General features: G+C 37.6%; 1 protein-coding gene across 1 annotated transcript in view; it reads left to right on the top strand.

Moving 5' to 3' along the window:
- The window catches only part of Ca-alpha1T (Ca[2+]-channel protein alpha[[1]] subunit T), a 105,122-nt gene that overhangs the window by 7,906 nt on the left and 74,446 nt on the right, over positions 1-22,770 (top strand). The window contains exon 3 of the mRNA XM_070288044.1: positions 16,015-16,047. The gene's annotated coding sequence lies outside the window, so the exon portion shown is untranslated. The remainder of the gene's footprint in view (positions 1-16,014; positions 16,048-22,770) is intronic.

Genomic DNA, 22,770 nt, shown 5'->3' with positions numbered 1-22,770 from the left:
AGAAATGGGGGGCAAGGGGAATTAAGTTAATTTAAGGTAAAAATAAAATATACAATTAAATAAATAATTATATAAATTAATAAATAATATATTTAAAAATATTTTTAAGAGAGTTTCTTACATATTAACAAATAATTTGCACAATCAAAATATGAGTTTAATTATTCTTTAAATTTCAAGTTGAATTTCTTGGAAGTTTTCTGTGCTTTCATGACACTTTTCATACAGTTTTTAGTAAATTTTTCAAACTCTTTTCAAATCAAATCTAAATTAAAACACTTTTCTCCCTGTGCACCCTTAAATATGGCTATGAATTTTGCAGTTTAAAGAGAGTAACGCACCGGACGAGGTTAGGGAACTTCTCTCTAAATACTTGCGAAAATATGTCAGCAAAAGTTGCTGGGACAAACACACACAAAATGTATATATATATACACTCATCCATGTATTGTATATATAGTACATGTAATAATAATTATCATAAACATAATTTTTAAAGACTAAAAGTTTTCTGGCGAGGCAAAACTGAAAATGAAAAGAAAGCGAGCTGCTGGCTCATGAATTTTAATTTAAAAATCTTTCACTTTGAAAATCTTTCGACGTTTTTTGGGCTATGCAAGGACTAAGGATCAAACGAACGACTGTAGCATAAAAATTTCGCTGTTTCGAGGCTCAGAAGTTCTCCGGGGGTCCTTCGGTGTAAAATATGCTAATTAATTTTATCTGCTGCGCAATGAATAAGTGACAACAATTACGTGTTACGCCCGCACATGTGGCAAAAATGAAAATGATATGGCAACAATGTCGACAATCGACATTGAGCCCATAAAATATGATTAATTATACAGTAAAAAGGTGAGCAGCCCACGCGGAGGAACAAGGCTGGTGAATTAAATTGTATGAGCTAACCTGCGAGGGGGTAAAGTCCTCTCCACTGTTGTCACTGCCGATTTCAGCAAGAAATTGAGGTGTGAAATTGTTAATTTTATATTGAAAATATTGTAGAGGTGACATTTGCATTTATTTAAAATTTATAGATATTTTTTTAAAGAAGAAACAAGGGTTAAATTGGACAAAGGTACGATATATTAGGGATATTTAATACTATTTATTATTTAGTATTTTACTTTAATATTAATATTTTTATATTATATTTTTATAAATAAAAATTACGATATTTAAATTTATATATACATTTTAGATAAAAATACAAGCTAATAATAAATATTTATAAATATTTAAAGTGAAGAATTTAAAGTAATTTGGCAATTTGAAATACAAAACTCATGTTTACTATTTAATTTTTATTTATATAAAAAATTTTACAATAATTTTTAGATAACAAGAAAGAAAGCTAACTTTGGCCACCCAACGTTTGTATACCCTTGCAGGTAACAATTAAAATATATCATAACTAAGCCAAAAATGCATTTTGTATTATAAAAGCTTTTTTTTTTTATATTAAAAAATATCATAACTCTGCCAAAAATGCACTAATTTTAAATCGAAAAACTGTTCTGTGTTAGTTTTTATGAGGTTAACAAATCTGCATACTTAGTTAGAAAAAAAAATTTTGGTCAATTTTTGCGAATTTTAATGATGTAACCCCTTATCACATTTCGCAAAAATGGCTCAAAATTTGATTTCCTCCAAACATGGCTTAAACGATTCGTATTTTAATGCTGATCAAGAATATATATGGTTTATGGGGTCGGAAATGACTCCTTCACTTAGAAAAATATTATTTTGTATTATAAAATCTGATTTTTTATATTAAAAAATATCATAACTCGGCCAAAAATGCATTAATTTGCATTCGGAAAGCGGTGTTATGTTAGTTTTTATGAGGTTAATAAATCTGCTTACTTAGTTAAAAAAAAAAATTTAGGTCAAAAATTGAGAATTTTAATGATGTAACCCCTTATCACATTTCGCAAAAATGGCTCAAAATTTGATTTCCTCCAAACATGGCTTTACTGCGTTGCAAACTTCTAACTGAAATTAAAATACCCTGCAAGGGTATAAAAATACAAGCATATATTACGTATGCGTAATATAAAGTATACTTAATATTTGTAAAAAATATTTCTAAACATTAAAAAATTCTTATTTGACAATTATAAATACAAAAAACCATTAACTTGTTTTTAGAAATATATAACGTATACGTAATATTAAGTTTCTTTAATATTAAGTATACGTAATAAGAAATGTAGTGTTCCAATATGGCTTTCATTATGTCAGAAATATCACAAATAAAATCTAAAAAAATAAATAACACACACACTTACACTTACAATGGCCAAAAGTACAGAGTTAACCTCCCGAGCGGAAACGGAAGCTCTCGTTTATTGAATCTAAACCAAATTTCAGTTTGATAACTTCCCAAATGGCATATACTCGAGCCGCGGGCAGAGAGAAAGGGGAAAAGGAGAAAACGAGGGAGAGAAAAAGTCGAGTGAAAGTTTGATTCAATAAAAGGCGAGAACCTCGTGAGGGAAACTTCAGGGGGAGGAGGAGAGTTTCCCGCATCCCCCAAAAACCCCCACAGCACACTTTCCGCCCGGATTCCAGGGGAATGAAATATGCTCGCATTCAATTCACTTCATGTCCTAACCATATTTTGACAACTGTTACCGCAAAAACAGAAAACCAACAGAAACAACAAAGAGAGAGTCCTGGCAAAAAGCGTATAAAGGCCAGGATCAGCGGTGGGCGGCCAGGGGGGCGGGGCAAAACGCAAAAAAAAAAAAAATAAAAGAAGAAAGTAACGGCTTGGCCAGCTGTGGCATCCACTTGTGGTTATTTGTTGTCGGAACTTTTGCTTTCTGAATTTTCCCTACCCCCCCTCCCCACTGTTTTTTCCTTCCCCTCTCCTATAGCTTTTCCTTCCTCCCCTTCCGCTGCAAACTTTTTGGTTTTTCTTTTTGTTTTTACCGATTTTAACCGGCGCTAATGTCCCTGTGTGTTTGGGGTGTTGTGTGTCCTCTGTGGTCGACTCTGTGTGTGTGTGTGTGTGTGAGTTTTGGCCAAGGACCAGAAAAAGATCCATCCGTTTTTCCTGCCACCAAAAAGTTGAGCAACCAATTTCGAGAATTTCATTTTAGGCAATGCAATTTAACACAAATTTTTTGTTGCCAAAAACAAAAAAAAATGGGAGAAATATTTTTAAGGGGCTGAGAAAACAAAGGGAGGAGGTTTTGGGAACTAGAATAAAGAGTGGTATTTATTTAACATTAAAATGTGAGTTTTTGTAGACATTTTTGAAAGAAAGAAAAAAATTTTATAAATATTTTTCAAATGAGATAAGGGGTTACATCGTTAAAATGATCAAAAATGAATATCATTTATATTATATTTAAAAAACCATCGCTTGGCACTATAATTCCCAACTAGTTTTAGCATTTAATGAGTGGTAACCCAGCTGAATGTTGAGGTCGAGTGGCCACACAAAATATTTCTTTTTTAAAGAAATACTAATTTAAACAAAGAAAAATATTAAAACTTAAAGACATGGCCAACAGTTTCAAGTATTTTTTATTACTAAAATAAAATATATTTTCTTATATTTTAATATTTAACTTTCATTACAAAAATCGCATGAATTTTGGCTGAGTTTTCTACAAAAATGCTCGCTTGATGTTATAGTTTAGGGGGTGGCTGGTATAAGGGTGTGTCTGTGACACCCACTCAATCACTAACACCCACACACATACACTGGCACATACACACACACACACACACAGAAGCAATGCGATTCAATTTCCGTTGTCAGTTTCTGTCTTCATTTTGGCATTCGGTTTTGTTTTGACTGCGAAATCTTTTGTGGGCCAACTGTTGCCATGTGTAGAGGTTCCCACACAATACACTGTGCGAAAAAATATAATTCTTTAAACTATGAAATTTTAATTATAATTCATTTTATAAAACAAACTTTATGTAAGCCAGAAAATTTCAAGTTTAAGGGATAAATTTCCTCTAATTTAAGACATTTTCCTAGACTTTTTCCAGTGATCCTTGCTGGCTTTGCGTGTGTGCAGTTCCATTTATGCATTTGGTCCTTGGGCCACTTGGCAGCACCTCATCTTTCCTTTCGTATTTTTTCTTCTCATTTCCCCTCCTTTCGGCCAATCACTTGGCGTTTTCCCTCAATGACAAACAATTCAATTTGCTGGCAAAGTCCCTTCTCGAGAGTCCTTTTTCGGCCACCAAGTGCAGTGTGCTGCTCCTGGCCCTCGTCCTCGTCCTCGTCCTGCTCTATTATTCCGCCTTAACCCTTTTGATTTTCCCTATATAATTTTCTCCGGCGTCTGGCATAGTTTTATTCACTGTTATTTATCTTTTTTGTTTCCCCCCATTGATTGTTATAGTATTATTTGTTGTTGTTTATTACCTGTGCATTTCCAAGTGTTTTGTTTATAGAAAACAAGAGAGAGGGGCCTGGGTCTCAGGCTGTAAATTATTCGCTGCCTGTCGATGGGCAAAACTCATAAATAACAAATTTTTGAGGCATGTAAAGCTGGTCGAAAGGGGGAAATGGCGGGGGCTTAAATGTCAAAGTGAATTTTCCCAGGCATAGTTTTCCCTTTTGTGTAATGCTCAAACTGAATTTTAATAAAATCCATTTAGTTGATTTTTTAAGGGGGAATAAATTTCAGCCTGTCAATCGGTTTTAGGCCCAAAATAATGGTTAGAAATGGTCTCTGCATTTTGTTAGAGTTTCTACCTGGTTGGCATTTTATTTTCCCATTTGGTTCGTTAACTTTACTTTGGAATTTTCCCCCATAAAATAAAATGTGAAAAGGAGTTTTCTTATTGACTTTTGGGTATTTGCTAATTGTTTTTGAGTGGCTTTTATATTACTTTGCTTTTTGTGCCCACAGATTTCGGGCAGTTTCATAAGCTTAAAAATAAATAAAGAAATGTTTTTGGTTTTCCAAGTTTACAAATAAAATTTTGAATAAAGTAAAAGAGGTTTTTGCTTAAGGTAAAATTAAAATACTGTTGAATTCTCTTAAGGATTTTCTACTTTTAGGTAGAAAAAATAAATATAAAATATAAATACCTGAAAATGTAGTACATTTACCTTTTTATTTCAATTGAAAGCATATTTTTCCCCTATTTTTATTTATTTAACTAATTTAAAACCATATTGACCTCTTCTTATTTTCAATATTTTCAATATTTTCTTTTCATCTTTCCATTCTTCTATATAATTTTCTCGAAATGCAATCAACATGTTTTAAAATCCGCTCCCCAATTGTTATTCCTTTGATCCCCCAGTGACCTCTTTTCTGGCCTGTCGATGAAGAGGCTGTTAAATATTCGCGGTAATTGAGGCCCGCTCAGGATATTTGTCCTTCCCATTCCATTCGGGGTTTTCCCCTCTCCATTCTCCGCTTTTCCTATTACCCGGGTGAATACAATTTCCAGCGCAAACAGCAAAATGCGAACAACAATTGTAATTGGGCATTAACATAAGCAGGCACCCGCAGAATGGATCCGTGGCATCCCTTACAGAAAACTCTCCCTCCTCTCCTGGCTTCATGTTAAACATCAAGGATATATATTTGTATATATATGTATATTCCGCCTCGTCCTGGGTGGCCCTTAAGCTCCCTCAACACTCATTTGAATGTTTCCATTTCGGGGCGTCAATTTATTGAATTTTAATTAATTTTATTGCCTGGCATTGTCGTAAAGCCCTTAATGATAGCATCGCTTGCCACCTTTGCCACCTTTGCCACCCTTGCCACCCTGCCACCCTGCCACAGTGGAGCCGCTGGAAATTGGAGGCTAGGCTCCATTTAACTGCCAGATTATGATAAACAATTTGGCATTCTTATCTAAGATTTATAAGGATGAAGAGCTTTGAACTTTGAAACCTTAAACTCGGTTTAAGGGAATTTTTTAACAATATTTTCCTTTAAGTACTTTTGGTTTTAGGCTTTGAAATAATTATTAATAAATTGTTTTATTTGTTTTTTATATAAGAAGTTCCCTTTTCATTTCCGCTGCCTCCAAAAAGGAGTCTCCACTGTACCCAAAAAGCAAACATTATAAAAATTCTAAAATTATGGAAACTGTTGAGGCTTCAAAATAAAAACAAATGTACCAGCTGCAGGTTCTAAAAAACCCCAGACCCCAACCCCCACAGCAACCCCAACCCCCTTGGGCAGATGTCAAGGCCAGAGCAATTGTAGACGCAGCTCATTATGCCAAGCGGATGCCACTTGGCATACATTTGGCATCATGCAGATGAATCTCTGAGGTGGCTCGAGGTCAGGTGCAAGGTTTACTACCCCTCTTGCCACCCAAAACACCCCACCCCCTCCCCCTGAACTCAATTTGTTGCCATTGCGTGGCCAATTAACACGCAACAATCGACAAGAAACGTTCAAGCAGAGGGTTAATCCAAAATAAAATGTCCCAACAATCAACAGAATCGTTATGAAAATGGCACTTAACCCCGGGGGCGGATATATATATGTATATATATAGACTGGGCAGGACAACAAATAGCAACACGTCGCCGTTTTGCATGTCTAATGGTCATTCCAGCCTGTTCCTTGGCACTTCAATCACTTCATCATATTATGGCCAAAAAAAAAAAGGAAAGAAAATATATATATACAAATATAAACTGCGAATAAAAGGAGCCACGGGATACGCAAAAATGGGCATGCCTCTAGGCATCCTAAGAGCCCACTGAATGGGCCCCTTTTTTATTGCATTGCCAACATGAAAATAACGAATAAAAATTGAGTGGATTGCCCCCAGTCTTGGAAGGGCCAAAAGGAGGAAGGTGTGCCAGGAAAAAGGAGCTGTGGCCAAAATAGGAACTGAAAAGGGAGCTGAAACTGGAGCTGGAGCTGAAAACTGGAGCTGAAACTGTTACCAGGTTTAGGCCAAGGTGTTTGGGTAATGGCCACGCAAATCCTTTAGCCATAAGTCCAGTAATTGAGGCCCAGGAATACAGGATTAGAGGGCTTACGAATCCGCCCCTGGGAATCTCTGCTTCGCAAAGAGATGCGCAAATACTTGGGATTACGAAATGGCTGCCAAGGAAGACTACACCAAAAGGAGTGGTTGGAGGCCATAGAAAATTAGGATAAAACATTATTTGGAAAGGCTGGCTAAGACAAGAGCTTTAAAGGCTATGATTCCTAAGTGGCAAAGAGAATTTTTACCTGAAATCTTTTACCTGAGAAAATTGTGTTCCATTAATTTAATATTACTTTGAAATCAATCAGTTCGCTGGCTTCAAGCTGAAGAAAATGTGTTCAATCAGTTTCGCCTGCTTGCTCTGTCTCTGTCTCCTTCTCTTTCCCTTCCTCTCTCTCTTTCTTGCGAAGTAGGTGGGGTTTTGGGTGTGCCAAGTCCCTGGGAAAATTGCATTTGTCGTTGGCCATTGCAAACAGTTCCATTCCGTTTCCATTGCTGGCTGTGTGTGTGGCTGTATGTGTCCAAGTATGCCATGGGCTTCCGGCATTTGGCACTCGTTTCTAGACTTGCATCAACTTCCGTTGCCCGCTTTTTCCCGTTTCCCGCGCTCTCTCTCTCTCTATCTCTCTCTTGCTGCCACCTTTTCCAGTGGACATGCCGGCAATTTACGCGAATTTCCGCTTGACGGAAATGCACAAAGTGAAAGCAGCCAAGGCAGGCAGGCAGGCAGGCGGGAGGGCGGGGCAAAAAGCAAAACAACGACAACTTGAGCCTGTCATCACACGGGCTTGTTGCAACAGTTTGCAGGATGCCCCTCCTACCCCGCCACCCACCCTTTCCTTTTTTTCCCCATCTCCAATTGGTTTATTCTATTAGATTCACTCGGGGAATCGGGGCCATATCGATAAGGAAAATTGAGTCAGCAATGGGAATGGAAAAGCAACAGAGGAGATGGTGTGGAAATCCTCCGGGTGGGTTTTCGGAAAATCTACAACTCTTGGGAAAGGCGTGGAACTAATTTAATTTGTATGATTTTCACACTCAAATAAACCAATTTGTATAGAAATTGATAGAAAAATGACAAATAATATTTATAAAATTGTCACCTCTAATTACAAGTCTCAATTGGAATTGTGTCAAAGTCAAAGTGAAAGTTTCAAAAGGCTCCTCAAATGCCTCTTGTTAACCTGGCCCAAAGGCTAAACATACTTGACGCCCTCGAATCGTGGCTAAAACAAAACCCCGAGTCGAGTCCTTCTCTTCAGATGCGTCGCAAGGCAATCAATTATTTGCACATTATGCGATAAGTACATATTCCGTCTATAAACGCCTTTTGTGTGTTCCTGCTGGCCAAGTCCCCCTCCCCCAGGATTACTGTTACCTGCTTATTAGCGTTTTGGCTGCGAAGTATGCTACGCAAATTGGCCAAGTGGCGCCGCACGTGAGGTCGCAACCAGGAGGGAAATAAGGGAAATACGGCTATGAAGTGCTGGGAAATTATACGCGACTAATGAGAGTGCCTCGCTCCTCGCTCTCCTTACTTCCCCACGCAGAGGACTCGCTAAAAATAAAGCCAGTGGAGGGAAACAAAACTATCCGAAAGTAATCCGCTGAAGTAGTTTTCCCCCTCGTTCGTTCGGGGAAAGAACTGCCAAGATTAGTTTCACAGCTTACAGCAATTTGTTGTGACTACAGCAGCAGCAGTGGCAGTGTGGCAGTGGCAACAAAAAGTTGCTCATATTGCGTTGGGCACACTGTTAGAAAATGTAAAGCCTGGATATCTTCAGGGATGAGGTATTTAAATGAAATTAAAAATAAAATATAAAAGAAAATGTAATAAATAAAATATAAAAAATATAAATATAGGAATTTAATGAATATATTTTATAAAGTTATCAAAAAATATAAATAATACACTTGTTAATAATAATACTCTTTTTTTTAAGAAGTTGTGTATGTCTTCTATTTATTTCTTAATTTTATATAATTATATGTATCAAATAAACTAGTAAATAATTCTCTAGCCTTAGAATTTTTCTTTCTGTTATTCGGCAAAGGCGAAAAAGTAGTAGCGAAGCCAAAGCCGAAAGCCAAAAGCAGCAAACGTCGTCGTCAACATTTGGCTTAGCTGAGTTTCTGTCGCAGCAGCAGCAGCAGGGGGCCTGGGCTAAGAGGGGTTAAGGGTAAGGGGGGGAGGCTGGCAGCTACTGTAACTGTAATACTTTAAGCCTTTACGCAGACGACAACCAGCAGGAGAGCCAGCGCGTATATCTGTGTGTGTGTGAGAGAGAGACGCGACCGCAGTGCCAACCGCAAAATGCAATGATCCCACGCACAGTGGCAGCCAGTAAATAATGTACACACAGTTCATTATATACACTGATCAGATAAATAAAATTTTACTTGAAAATATAGTTTCGTTTATTAAAAATAAAGTTTATTCACTTAAAAAAACTATATTTTAAATTAATCAAAACCTAAATGAAGTCCTGTTTTTGGCAAAGTTTTTTGTAGAGGGTTCTTTTTAATTAATAAAATTTATTCACTTAAAAAAATAGATATTTTAAATTAATCAAAAAAATCATATATTTTTAAATTATAAACTTCGCTTTTAAAGCTTTTTTAAATTATTTATTTATTATTTTAATTATTCTTTTTATTTTAACTACAATTATTGGCTGCTTATCTAGTTCTTCTCTCTTAAAATTTAAGCATACATTTGCTTAACTTTGCCCACTGTGCCATAAGGACTACCAATGTTTTCTGTTGCTCTGCTGCTGTTCTATTTTTATGCGACGTTGGCTAAACACTAAAAGTAGGCAAACAAACAGTGCTACCAGAGGGTTAAGGGGGAGCTGGGGGAGGGCAACCACAACAAAAACAAAAAGAAAAACAAAAACAAAAACAGAAGTAGAAGCAACAAGGACATGGCATAAAAAGGATTTACCAAACTGAAACTGAAACTGAACTGGCGGGCGGTCGGCGTCTTAGCAACTTTGTTGCGAGGATGAAGATGGGGCCTGGCATTCGGTATATATATAGAGTACATATGTTCGGATATGCTGCTACATGTGTTTGTTAACGGGTTAAAGGGGGGAGGGGGGGCAGCACCTGCTGCTGTTGCCTCCATTTCGTTTCGGCCACTTGCCTTGTGCACTAATCACATTTGGGGGCCATTCGCGCAGTTCCGACTTTGGACTAGGACTCTGTTTCGGACTGGGTTTCGGTCTCGGTCTCTTGATTTTCCTCTGCTTAACAGCCTGATGCTTCAAGTACACAGAGATACAATTTTTTAAATATTAAAACAATTTAAAAATGAGTTTATTTTAAAGTAAAAGCTCTTACAGAGACATTTATTATTAAATACGTATTTTACAAACTAATATTAAAATTCTTTATATAACTCCTGAGCTTTGTAGCATTTATACTGTATTTGCTCAGTTTTTCTTTCAGTGCTGGACCGTCCCGCATAGTTTCAGCAACTTGTTAGACATGCGCTTCCGCTTACGTTGTTTCCGTTTCCGCTTCCCGCCGCTTGCCGCAGTTGCCACTTGGTCTTCCAGCTCTTGTTGATTCTCTTCGCCTGCCTGCCTTGTCCTATTTTCTTCTCCTGTCTCCCTTTTCTTTTTTTTTTTTTTGTGCTGGCCAGAATTTATGCGTGTCAGATTTTCATGGACACGCTCTCGCTGGCTGGGTCGGAAAAAGGGAATCCCAGCAGCCACATGTGCGCCATAATTCAAACTTAACGGGGCTGCCAGCGAGCAGTGACTTGCAGCACCTGTGCTCCTGGCTTCTGCTGCTGCTGCTCCTCCTCCTGGTCGAGTGGGGATTAGGCCCAGCCAGAAGATGATTTCGGCCCAAAAAAAAAAAAAGCAAATATGTTGCCAGGATTTATTCCACTTTGCCCCAGCCTTGGCCAGTGGGGCATAATTTGCTTAAATATTCATCTCAGGGGAACGCAGAAAGATTAAATTTACTTAGGCTAATCATAATGCAGAGGATATACATGTCTCTGTGATTTGAGTAATATAGAAATTAGTGAACCCTTTTAGGGGGACTTTTTGATCTTTTGAAATAATTTATAGGGAAAAGTTTTATTTTTTAAAATAAAAATATTCCACAAATGTTTGTTTTCTAAAAAGTTTCCAAAAAACCTGTTGTTAAATAGATTCCTTGTCATTCTTTTGTCATTAAATATAATTTTCAACTGTCATTCTTTATTTATTTGTTTTTTTTTTTTTGTTTTTTCGTGGCACTTGAAAGGCATTTGTTCGCATTTGTTTGCATTTGTTTGGTGCTTTCAAAGTTTGCATACTCTGAATGCTTCGGCTTGTGGCTTTAATGAAATATTCCACCGACATGGCCACATTTCAATTACCAACTTAACCAAGTGCGTCGCACGCTTTTCACTTATTTCTAGCGGGGAAAAAAATATAAAAATAAAAATACAGACAAACCGAATACTGAAATACCCTGGAATATAAATTTTATTCTTCTAAACAGGTTATATATATATATATATAAATGATATAAATATAAATAAACCTGGAGAATAACTATACCCTACCGAGTTCATAAAAAAAATCAAAATAAAAACGGAAAGCCAGCAAATTACGCTTGGTTAGCGCTTTTGGTGGGGATACCGCCTTAATTCCCCGTAGAAAAAAAAGCAACAAAAAATATATATAAAATAAAAAAAACATTGTAAATAGGATGGTGAAAAACAAATGGAAAGCGACTTACGGCAAACAATTAAAACAAAGAACGAAATAAAATATAAAACAAGGAGCCAAGGCGGAGCGAGTGAAATCTTTTGATTAAGTGCTGGCTGAGGGGGCGGTGGGCGTGGCCAGACAAAGGGCGTCAGCAATTAATTTATGAGGCCCACTCAACGCACACACACACACAAACAGAGACACACACACACACACACACACAAGCATATTAATTAATTACTGTGATTTCTTTTAGCGCATTTGTTTTCCTTTTTTTTTTATGCCCCGCCACGCCCCCCGATTTGCCCTCCCCTTTTGATTTATGGACGTCGACTGCGCTGCTCTCAGCGTATTTACTGCTTATTACCGAGAGCCCCAACAATAACAACAGTAACAATGGTGGTGGGGCAAGGGGGTAAGGCAAACTGGGGGCGGTGTCAAGCGGGTGGAAATTGTGGGTCAGCCTGGCTGGGAATTTTTCACCCCGCAGAAAAGAGAGGGAGGAGGGCGGAGGCAGAACGCAGAGAGGTCGCGGCTACATTCTTCTTTCTGCCCGCTGTCATTGCCGCTGTATTTTGTTTTGTTGCCTCTACTTTTCACTTTGTTTTGTTTCTTTTTACCCCGCAATCCGCGGTTCGGGGAGGGTATATAGGCTCAGGGATCAGTGGGTAAATATAACTATTATTTATATAAAAGAAAAGGCATTTAAAGTTGTGGTTTATATCGTAAGTATACGGGAAGAGAGTGACTGATAAGCGGGTTTTTTGTTTTAAAAATAAGTAAAATACTTGGATTGACTTTTAAAAATATTTTAAAATAAATAAATTAACCAAAAATAAGGATTAATTCATTTTTTTAACAGATTCCTTCAAACAAAACTAGCACATTGAAGTTTTAATCCTAATCCTTAATACTTTCTTGGTAATTTTTCTCTCCAGATAATAGGATAATAGGTATCCCTTAGTCTTAACACTCTTTGTTATCTCCTGCCTGGCCTTTTCCCACAATGCGCTTTATGTGCACGTGGCGCGCCTTCGAGTGTCCATTGTCTTGTGTCCCCGTCTGGTCCCAACCTCCTTTTCCCCTGCTCCTGCTCCTACACATTCTCCAGATTTTCCTCGCTTTTCTCTGGGGCCAATTGTCAACTGGCCAAGAACAACAACAATGCCAACACTGGCAATGGCGAGCAGGAACAACAATCAGTTAAGTTATCCTAAATAAACACATTTTCCAAGCACGCAGCGCCAGCAGTTTTCCACCCGAGCTCAAGCCCAAACTTGGGTAAAAACTCTGAAAGGGAAATTTGCTTTTGGTCTTTGCGCTGGGCAAACTGTTGCTGGCCAGCAGCAGGAGCAGAAGGACCAGGACCAAGACCAAGGCTAAGACGATGCCGTTGTTGTCCAGGTTTCGAAATTAAACTCGAAAGAAAAACAAATTAGGCAAACGCCGGACAAAGCGTTTCGTCTGCTGTTTACCCACTGGAAGAGGGGGATCTAAGGGGGTGGTGAAAATTAAAAGAATTCGCCCCACTGGCTGTTGTCCTGGCGGGGGCCAAAATGATTTGTCAGTGTCCCTGCAATGGTAATTGTCGCAGTCGCAGAATACGCGCAGTGTCCTGGGCTTAGTCTCTCTAATGGACATGGTCTTGACTTGTGCCAGGGATTTCCAGACAAATACCCATTCATTTGGTGTCCATCAATCTTCGGCCAGACTCCAGGTCCTGCCAATTATCGATTCATCAATCGATTTATTAATTGTTTGCCATCGAATGTATCGAGGTGGAAACCAGTGTGACAGGTATTTAAAAGCGCGTTTTTTGTGGCATTTGCATATTTCATAAACACGTTCTTATTGCCCGGTTGTCAAGTGCAAAAGTACAGTGCGTTTCATTGCTATAGAATTTTAAAATATCGAATTGAAAATCGTTTGCTAAGTGGTTTTTTGTTGGGTTTTTATCTAAGCTTTAACATAACCTGGTGGCTTTTGTTTATGATTTTTTTGGTTTATTTATTTAGCCTTATTGTTATGAAACGCACTTTTTTTTGTTTATGGAATGCCAGTATCCATGCATTAATATGTATATGCCGTTGTATATAGGTCATCGTAGAGCTTCAAGTTTGGCTGAAATGCTGGAAAAAACGGAACCTTCATGCAAATGAACATATCTGTGGGTTGATATGAAACGCATAAAGCTCTTATATGCAGTACACTAAAACAAAAGTATGGGTTTAAAATACAAGTTATGTTTACTTGAAGTTGAGAGTACATTTTTAAAAAAATTTTAGGTAAAGTTATCGAAATAATTAAAGGGGAATTGGTTGTATAGATGCACTTGGTGCTTTCGAAAAATATAAAAAATAGGTTATAAATATATATATATATATATATAAGTTAGATATATATACAATTTATTTATAAATACATAAAATTTCTTCAGGCTTACTTGACCTTCATTTCAGCCTTGTGATCCTGAAATTCTCTAAGCAGTCACCTGGTTTTCATAGCTTGCAAGATCTAAGATTTTCCTGGACAGCTAAGGCAATGAGTCAGCCTTTTGGTAGGTGTACTAGTGTGTGTGTAAATATATAAACACACTAACCGAGGCCCTGTCTCATATAGGGTACATATACATATATGCATTATAGATGCAAAGTCTGTGGCCCACTGTCCCTTTGCTCTGTCCATCATCTAGAGAGGCGGTTCAGGGGCGTTTCAGGGGCGTCGACAAGGGGTGGAGCGGGGGCTTTCTGGGGCTGCAGGGTATGTAGACTCTCCTATCGCACAGGCCATTTCATTTTTAATAGTTTCAGTCGACGGCGGCGTCGGCATTTCATTTGCCGTTTGTTTACTTTGCAAACTGGGTCTCGTCTCGGCCCCCTCGTCAGCCCCTCGTCAGCCCCCTTCTGTCTTACGTTTTCCGCAAATCAAACAGAAAACGCAGCAAAAAAAAAAAAAAAAAAAGAGCGATGAAATTTTCTTTTATTTTTATTTTTTTTATTTTTCCCTCCTTCACAGTTTTTGTTTTGTTTTTCAGCATTTATTGTTGATTTATGCGCTGCAGCGTTCACTTTAAACCAGCGTTGAACTTCTACCTTTTTCCCCAAAAACATTTTCCGGCTTTTCCGCAGGTAATAGGTTAGACCAATTAGTAGGGCACATGCAAATACCCAGTTGGGGTTTAATTTTTCTATTTAAATATGAAAATGGTTAGAGAAAAGTACAGTTGAATTTTGGTAATTTTGGGGATTTTTAAGCTTGAAGAAAGTGTGCTAAAAAAAGGTAGTTAAAATTGAATTTAAGTAAATATATAAGTAAAATTCCTACACCTTAAAGCTACCTGATATTGACCATAAATCGAGTATCCTTTGATATCAATTTCAACTTCAAATGACTGAATCAGAAGTGTCTTTAAGGACATAAAGCCAAGGACAGCCGAGTGACACATTTGTCGCCTGCCCAAGACTCTCTCTCTCTTTCTGTGTGTGTGCGTTAATCCGTTCATATTTTATGACCCTCGTATGCCATAAAATCAAAATAAAACCCAGAGATACCCCACTCCTGGCAGAAGCTGCGCCAAAATCCAAGCCAAAGATGGAGCCATCGGGGGCATAGATATAGCCCGCCCAGACCTCGTCGGGCTTAAGCCAAGCATGCAAAAGCTGAGTAACTGCATGTGTTTATATATAGTCATAGTTATAGTCGTGGCTATAAAACCAGGATTTGCATAGCATCCCGGCCAGATTTGCATGCAGATGGCGGCGTCGGCACTAAGTTCGACATTGTTGCTCATTGCGACCAACGAGCTGCATCTAATGCAAATGCACAAATGCGATTTATGACGAGCCACGAGATATACACACATGGCCTGGCCTGGCCTGGCCTGACAGTGTCTCCTCCTCCCCACACCCTCCCCATCCACACTCGGACACGCATAACTCGCAGAATCTCGACAGGACCTCTGGGGTCTCCCCCGCCTGCGCGTCCATCATCCATCATCGGGCCTGTCTGTCAGCTGGCCCATTAACGCTCCGGGTCTGGGTTCGGGCCATGGTCATATCACATGACCGCCGGTCATGGCTTAGGCCAACATTTGTCTCTCTCTCTCTCTCTCTCTAGCTGGTTTTTCCCCCTGCGGAAATTCAATGAAAAATATTTGATTAATTGTCCTGAAATGGGAATTGTTTACCTAGTTCTTGGTTTTTCGTTTACCATTGAAAAGGAGTGGATTAGCGGTTGATAAACATTTTGGGTTTTCTGTGAGGAATATATTAAAATGTTGGTTGGTCACTTTTATATTTGTTTTTGTAATATATATATATATATTTAATAAATATTTTTATTTATTTATTTACAGGCACTTTTTCGCATTTTTTGGAGCTTGAAAAATGTAAGTAAACAGATTTTTTAATGTAAAATTTTAAATATTTGAAATAAAATAGGGAAAAATATTTATTTAATAAGCATAAAGTATAAATATATAACTAAATTATATAAAATACACAATTTAGAGTGAAAAGAGAGCAAATCAAGGATTTTTTCAATTACCAGAAATTTTTAAAATAAAATAGTGAAAAATAAAATAGTAAAAAATATTTATTTAATAAGCTTAGAGTATAAATATATTTTAAAAAATTTCTTTATTATATAAAACCCACAATTTAAAGCTCAAAGCGAGCAAGATGACTTTTCCAATTACCTGAAATTATTATAATTAGACATTCACAAAAGGCTTCAGAGCGGGCTTAGCTGCCCAGTTTGAGAAGCGCAGAGAAGGCACCTAAGCAGCTGTCAGCCTTGAGACGATAATCTCTACCTAAGAGAGAGAGAGAGAGAGAGAGAGAGAGAGAGAGAGAAAGAGAGAGCTAGAGACAGGCAATGACCATCGTCTGCTGTTTAAAGCGTAAGCTTTCCAGAAAAATTTTCAACGAAATTTTCCCGAGCAAAGTATTCGATTTAAATATTTTATTGGTGAAAAGTTTGCCTCTCGCTTACTCTCTCTCTCTCTCCCTGACAGAAACCTCATTTTTGGGTTACCTTTACCTACAACAGCTACAGCTCCTGCTCCGGCTGGGGCTCCAATCCTCTCGCCTGCTGTCCAAACCCCTCGGGGGAAAACTGTTGCATTATTCATTAGGGTTGGAGAATGCCGTGAAACAACATGGCGACGCCTGTTCCTGTCCCTGTCCCTGTCCCTAGCCCTGGCCCGGCTAACAACTTCCGGATGGGGGAGATCTGGACGGGAGCGGAAATTGCAAGCATGGCCAAATAATGACTCACCCAGACAATTCGGTGGGTGGGCCATTGTGGGGAGTAGAGAAAAGTAGAGTGGGAGGTGGCCAAATCAGCGCACTTGTCAAACATGTTGATGGACACTTGAAAGGCAGCGTCGACGCCGAGCAAAAGGTATCTATATGTATATATTTAAAGGAAAAACCCAGGGCCGAAAAAATAAAAGCCAGCTACTGGCACTAGGTAAAGTGCTTTTAAAAATACATTTTTCCAGATTTTTTAGAAAAAAGATAAGGTTCTTTTAAGAGAAACATTTAAGGGTATGATTTAAAATTGTAAAATTAATTTGTTTAGCAAAGATATTCTCTTTAATAAATTTTAAAATAATTTTCTAACTAAAAACATAAGAATTCTTTTGCTTACTAGTTTTATTTTCAAGTTGAATACATTTTCCTATGATAATGAGTTTCCCTGCCGTTGGATTCTACCTTTCCCTCTACTTATCACTATTTTGTAGTCTGTTTTTTTTAATGGAAATGCTCTTTAGCTTTGCCTAAAAATAGCTTCAACAGTTTCGTGTGAGTCATAAAAAAAGCCAGCTATGAAATATGTTTAGTCTGCTGCCATCGAAACTTCTGTTTCTCTCTCTCTCCGCCGTTGAACAACATATAATATAAATAAATACATATATATTCATTCAGGGTGGAGAAAGGCAGGCAGGCTGGCAGGCTGGCAGGCAGGCATATCAAGCATACGCCATGTGAGCCAGGGCAGGGCTCAGTAAGTCAGCCATGCTGGCGCCGCCTGCTGTCAACGCAGTCAAGTTCCATTTGGATTTTCAAGTGGTTTATACCCGATATATGTACTGCCACACACCGTACATCATCTACTCAATATCACACATGTGGCACGGCACATATACCATATCAATTTCTGGCCATATCGGGCCCATGTCTAACGCCGCAAATGATTTATTTATTTATTTGGCAAATGCAACAAAAAAAAAAAAATACAGAAAAGTGACGCAGCTGCCGCGATATCGCTACAGAGTCCCACAGATCTATATATCTACTATATATATCGGAATGCAAAAAGGCTCTAAAAAAAAGGGGGGAACAAAAATACTATGGAAAAGCCAGAGCCAAAAGCAACAGCAGTTTTTCCCGCCAAACAATTTGATTGAGCGCGTGAATAGAACACATGTTCCTGGGATTTTGGCAAGGGGGTTTTATTTTTTCTATTTTTTGGGGGTTCTTTTTGAAGGGGAAAGAATTTAAGAGGAGGTTAAATGTATTTTGGGGGAACTTAATCACATTTTTCGAGGGGTTCAAGCACGGGAATAGTTAGTTTTCATAAAGGATAGATTCATTTAGTTGATTTATTTTTAAAATTAGAGAACTTGTAGAAGGCTTGAAAGAGAGAAAACCTTAATTAGCATTGATTTTAACTTTAGTTAAAATTATTGAGTAAATTGTTAGACTTGATCTGGGTTTTTTAAGACATTAATTAAGGTTTTCCTTAAGGCCTCAAAGTTTTTAAGCACAGACTCTTTTCTTAGCATTTTCCTAAAAAAATATGAATTATATTAAATAAATTATAATTAATTAATTATAAATTAGAAATTATATAGTTTACTATCAATGTTATTCCCATCAACCAGATAAACTCTCAAAAAGTCTGTTTTTAATCTTCTGAACTAGATTTTCCGGTTTATTTATAAATATAATCATATTAAAATAATAATAAAGCCATTAAAAATCTATAAATTATATAGTTTTCTATATAATTATTCCCTTTTACCTATTAAACCCTTAAAAAGTCTTTCTTTAATCTTAAGTAACCCAAAAACTAAGCTAGATCTTGAACTTCCCATAAAAGTTTGTAATTAAAATGCCATATCTTCTGAGCAGCTCAGATTTATGGCTTTTACATGTCCATATGTAAGGGGCATGTATCACTCTGTAATTGTATCTGTATCCTTATCCTTATCCTTCTCCCCCCCTCTTGGACAATTACCGAATCTCTATTTGACAGACTGAGGAATGAACTGGCTCAAAGTTCTGAGTTTTGGGAAATTGCCTCATTTCCCAGCAGTGTTTGCCGGGTAAAGTTTGCTCTCGTTCTGTCTCTGTCTCTGTCTCTGTCTGTGTCTCCTTTCCCCCTTTTCCTGGGCTTTTTCCTCTCTCATTTTCCCCCGCTCCCTGGGCGTCTGTCATTAATTACGAGCTGGGCCAGAAGCACCGACGGTTTTCGGTAGATCATTAGTCCACTTGCTAATGGCCCACAAAACAAAAGGAAATATTCTTTCTCCCTGTCGATAGAGCGCTGGTTCTCTCTCTTTCTGTTGCTCTGTCTCTTTCTCTAGCTCTCTATTTTCTTCTCTATCGTGGGCACTTAATTATGAAATTATGTCTTTTGTCATTTACTTGCTGTTTTCCCCACAAAATGCGTTTTCCTAGATTTTCACCCCCTCAACAAAATCATTTTGGTTTTCAGCTCTTTTTTCTTCTTTTATTTTTGCATTAAAGTGAATACTGGTTAAGGGGGAATTTTGAAATGTTGTTTTTTTAAGTTTTATTTTTTATATATTTATACTTTTGAATTTTTAAGATTTATATTAAAGAGCTTAAATAAATAATAAAATATAATAAATATAAATAATATAAAGTAATGCCGAAAAGAAAACCTTTCAAGAAAATCATTTCTTCTAGACTTTTTCTTCAAAAAAATATTCAATATTATAAAATATAAAAAATATATAAGATATATAATTTTAAACCTTAATTTTGTATAAATTTAATAGCTTTTTAATTGAATAATAAACCATATTTTAAATATTCTTCCCTGTGACATTTCTAAAGAAATATTTAAAGATTTTTAAGAACTTGCATAAACTTAATTACCCCTTAATTAAATAATTACTAAAAATCCTGGCAATGTTGGGTCTCAAATTTAAATTACTTTCCCCTGTGTCATTCTTTATAGCCAGTCTCCACTGTACTTGATTCAGTTGCCAAAGTTGCGGGGGCGTTGAGCTGCGGCGGCAACTGAAAACACATGTTGCTAGAGGGAGCTTGGGAGCTGGGAGCTGGGAGCTCAATGTGGCTGTGGGTGGGTTGATGTGGCTGGCTCTTCTCGAGGGCCGAGAAAGTCCTTTGAAAAAGGCGCAACAGCTGCTGGCTGTAATTTGGCAGCGCCAACTGCCACGCCCACAAAGCCAGCAGCAGCAACAGCAGTAGCTTCTCCTCTCGTCTAATTGCGTTGCTTTCTGTGGGAATTCTTCAGTTTCAGAACGAGTCGCAGCCTCAGTCTGAGTTCCATCTTCTTGGCTGAAATGAAATTTACATTTTTGACTTCATTTAACTTGGCAACTGTGTGGCATCTGAGTGGTGCACGCTTTGTGGCACACTGACATATGCCAATTGACTTGCCACTTGGTAATTTAATATGTGTGCTTTCAGTGCTCAGTGCTCAGTACCCCCAATACCCACCCGCACAACTCGTTAACTTTCATCCCAATGTTTGGCCAAGGACACCAAAGCCATTGTTCATTCATTCTTGTCGCAAAAGTGGGCAAATTTGAGGGGTAAATCAAAGTGAACATTTCAGTCCCGGGCGCGAAGCCATTGTCCGATGGCCTTATGCAACTTTAATTGAATTGCACGCTAAGCCGGAGGGCCAGAACATGGACATGGACAGGGACAGGGACAGGGATGGGGATAGGGATAAGGATACGAACAGGGACACGGGCAAGGACATGGACATCGACATGAATGTGGATGTGGCGGTGAAACAGACACTGAGCTCAACAAGCAGGCCTTGAAAATAACCAAAAACCAAGTCAGTATCTAAAACAAATCATTATTATTCTTAAAGCCAAGTCTTGTCAGGTTTTAAATATTAAATTTCCCCTTGAACTTTACCTTAAATCATTCATTAAAATCCCTGGTCAATCCCCCTAACAATAAATTACTTTCAGTCAAGTGGCTACTTAGCAACTTGACATCTTTCAAGCCTCAAAACTTAAGCTCTTTCTTTGTGGAGATTTCTCCAAGTGTGGACAATGTGGACAAGGACAAGTTCGTTGCGATGAAAGAAAGAAATTTTCATTAGATTTATTGATTGCCCAATGGATTGCCTCGAAGCTTTTGGCAGTAAATCGCCTCAAGTGGCAGGACATTTTCCCGAAAATTAAATTCATTTCAGCGCGGGGGAGGAGGGAAGAGAATGGAAAGCTGAGGTTTTTTGCAGCAGCTTTTCTGTGGTGCTTTTTGCCCATTTCGGTTAGCTGTAATTAGCATCCAAATAATGTCATTATAATGCTGAACTATTAAATATGCATTGCCGGTGTATTTGACCAGCGTATCCCACATTAGATTTCAATTAAATGCTGATTTATTGCGAAAAGCACACGAGGGTATATAGTACATTTTGGTTCTGTCAACGTTGCTGCGGCCTATGCGGCGTATGCGTGATATGCAATGGGCCAATTATCGATTTTGTCCGATTGACCTGATAAACAGTGTCCGTCTGTGTATAGCAAATGGAGAATGGCAAATGGCAAATGGCCAAGTGCTTTAGCACCTCTTTGGGTCATTTTCACATATATTTTCTCACCTATTTTGGATGACAGTTTTAGTTTTCGAGAGTTCGAGTTAAAATCTAGTGACTTTGTGTCGAAATATTTGGTTTATTTGTGGGAATAAGGAATACAGGGATTTATTATTATTTATTTGGTGTATATAAAATATTAAAATCTTAATTTATAAATAATATAAATATTTATTTTGATTACCAAGTAACCGTTTTAATTACTAAAAATATCTAAGACATCTCTCTTTCTTTCAAACTTTTATTTGATATTTCTATTTATTTATTTTAATTTATAAAAGAGCCTACAATTAATTGAAATTAAATGATCTTACTATAATTTGACTTTAGTTTACTACTTGATTAATATACATAAACCTGGTGGTAGTTACTTATTTTAGGAAAACTTTGCTCTCTCTACATTTTCCTGACAATTTTAAATACTTTTCCCGGCATGTATGCATGCATTTTCCCGGGCAAAGCACATTTTCAACTAAGCCAGTCAGCACATATGCATACTATTCTGCTTCTATATGCATACATAATCCGATTTTCCCCCAGTTGTTGTTGTTGCTGTTGTTGTTGTGTCGAAGGCTTAAATAAAACATTTCATTCTCGATGTTTCCATCACTGTTGAGCCGAAAAAGCTGGCTCTAGCTTTGACTTGTTTTTGTTTTTTGTGTTCTAAGGCCAGGGACGAGTATCTGAGAGGTCGAGTATCCCAGTATCTGAGTATCCAAGTATCTAAGTATCTCAGTATCTGAGTATCTGACTGCTGTTGCCTTTGTTTTGTTGGACCAAAACAATGCCCGGCAAAGGGTTAGTCCAAGTTCCCAGCCGGAGGCATTAATTACAACGTTCGCAGCGGGGCATCATTCCCCATTTACAATTGCCCATTGTCTCTCGCCAAATTCAGGTGCAGATGAAGGTGCAAGTGCAGGGTTAGGGAGGAGAGGCCAAGGAGCAGGAGGAGGGGGAGGAGCAGTCGTAGCGCCGCCCTTTGTTGGGACAAAACAATTGCAACTGCGCCTGCCAAACTGCCGGAAGTGAGCGAATGCACTGGGGGAAAATAAATACTAAAAGTCATTAATTTTAAATAAATTAAAGAGCTTAAATTAAATTTTAAAAAATTGTATACCTTGAATAGAATTTATTCCAGTTTAATTTTTAAATATAATACATATAATTTATGTATTATTAAATTTTTTAAATATTATTTTTAGTTAACTTTGAAAATCACCAAATAGGAAAATGGTTTTATGTATTTTAAATTAGTCAAAGAGCTTTAATA

This window comes from Drosophila kikkawai, chromosome X (genome assembly GCF_030179895.1).
Source record: "Drosophila kikkawai strain 14028-0561.14 chromosome X, DkikHiC1v2, whole genome shotgun sequence".
NCBI classification, from domain to species: domain Eukaryota; kingdom Metazoa; phylum Arthropoda; class Insecta; order Diptera; family Drosophilidae; genus Drosophila; species Drosophila kikkawai.
The sequence above is the reverse complement of the archived record's forward strand: the minus strand, read 5'-3'. Positions and strand labels throughout refer to the sequence as shown.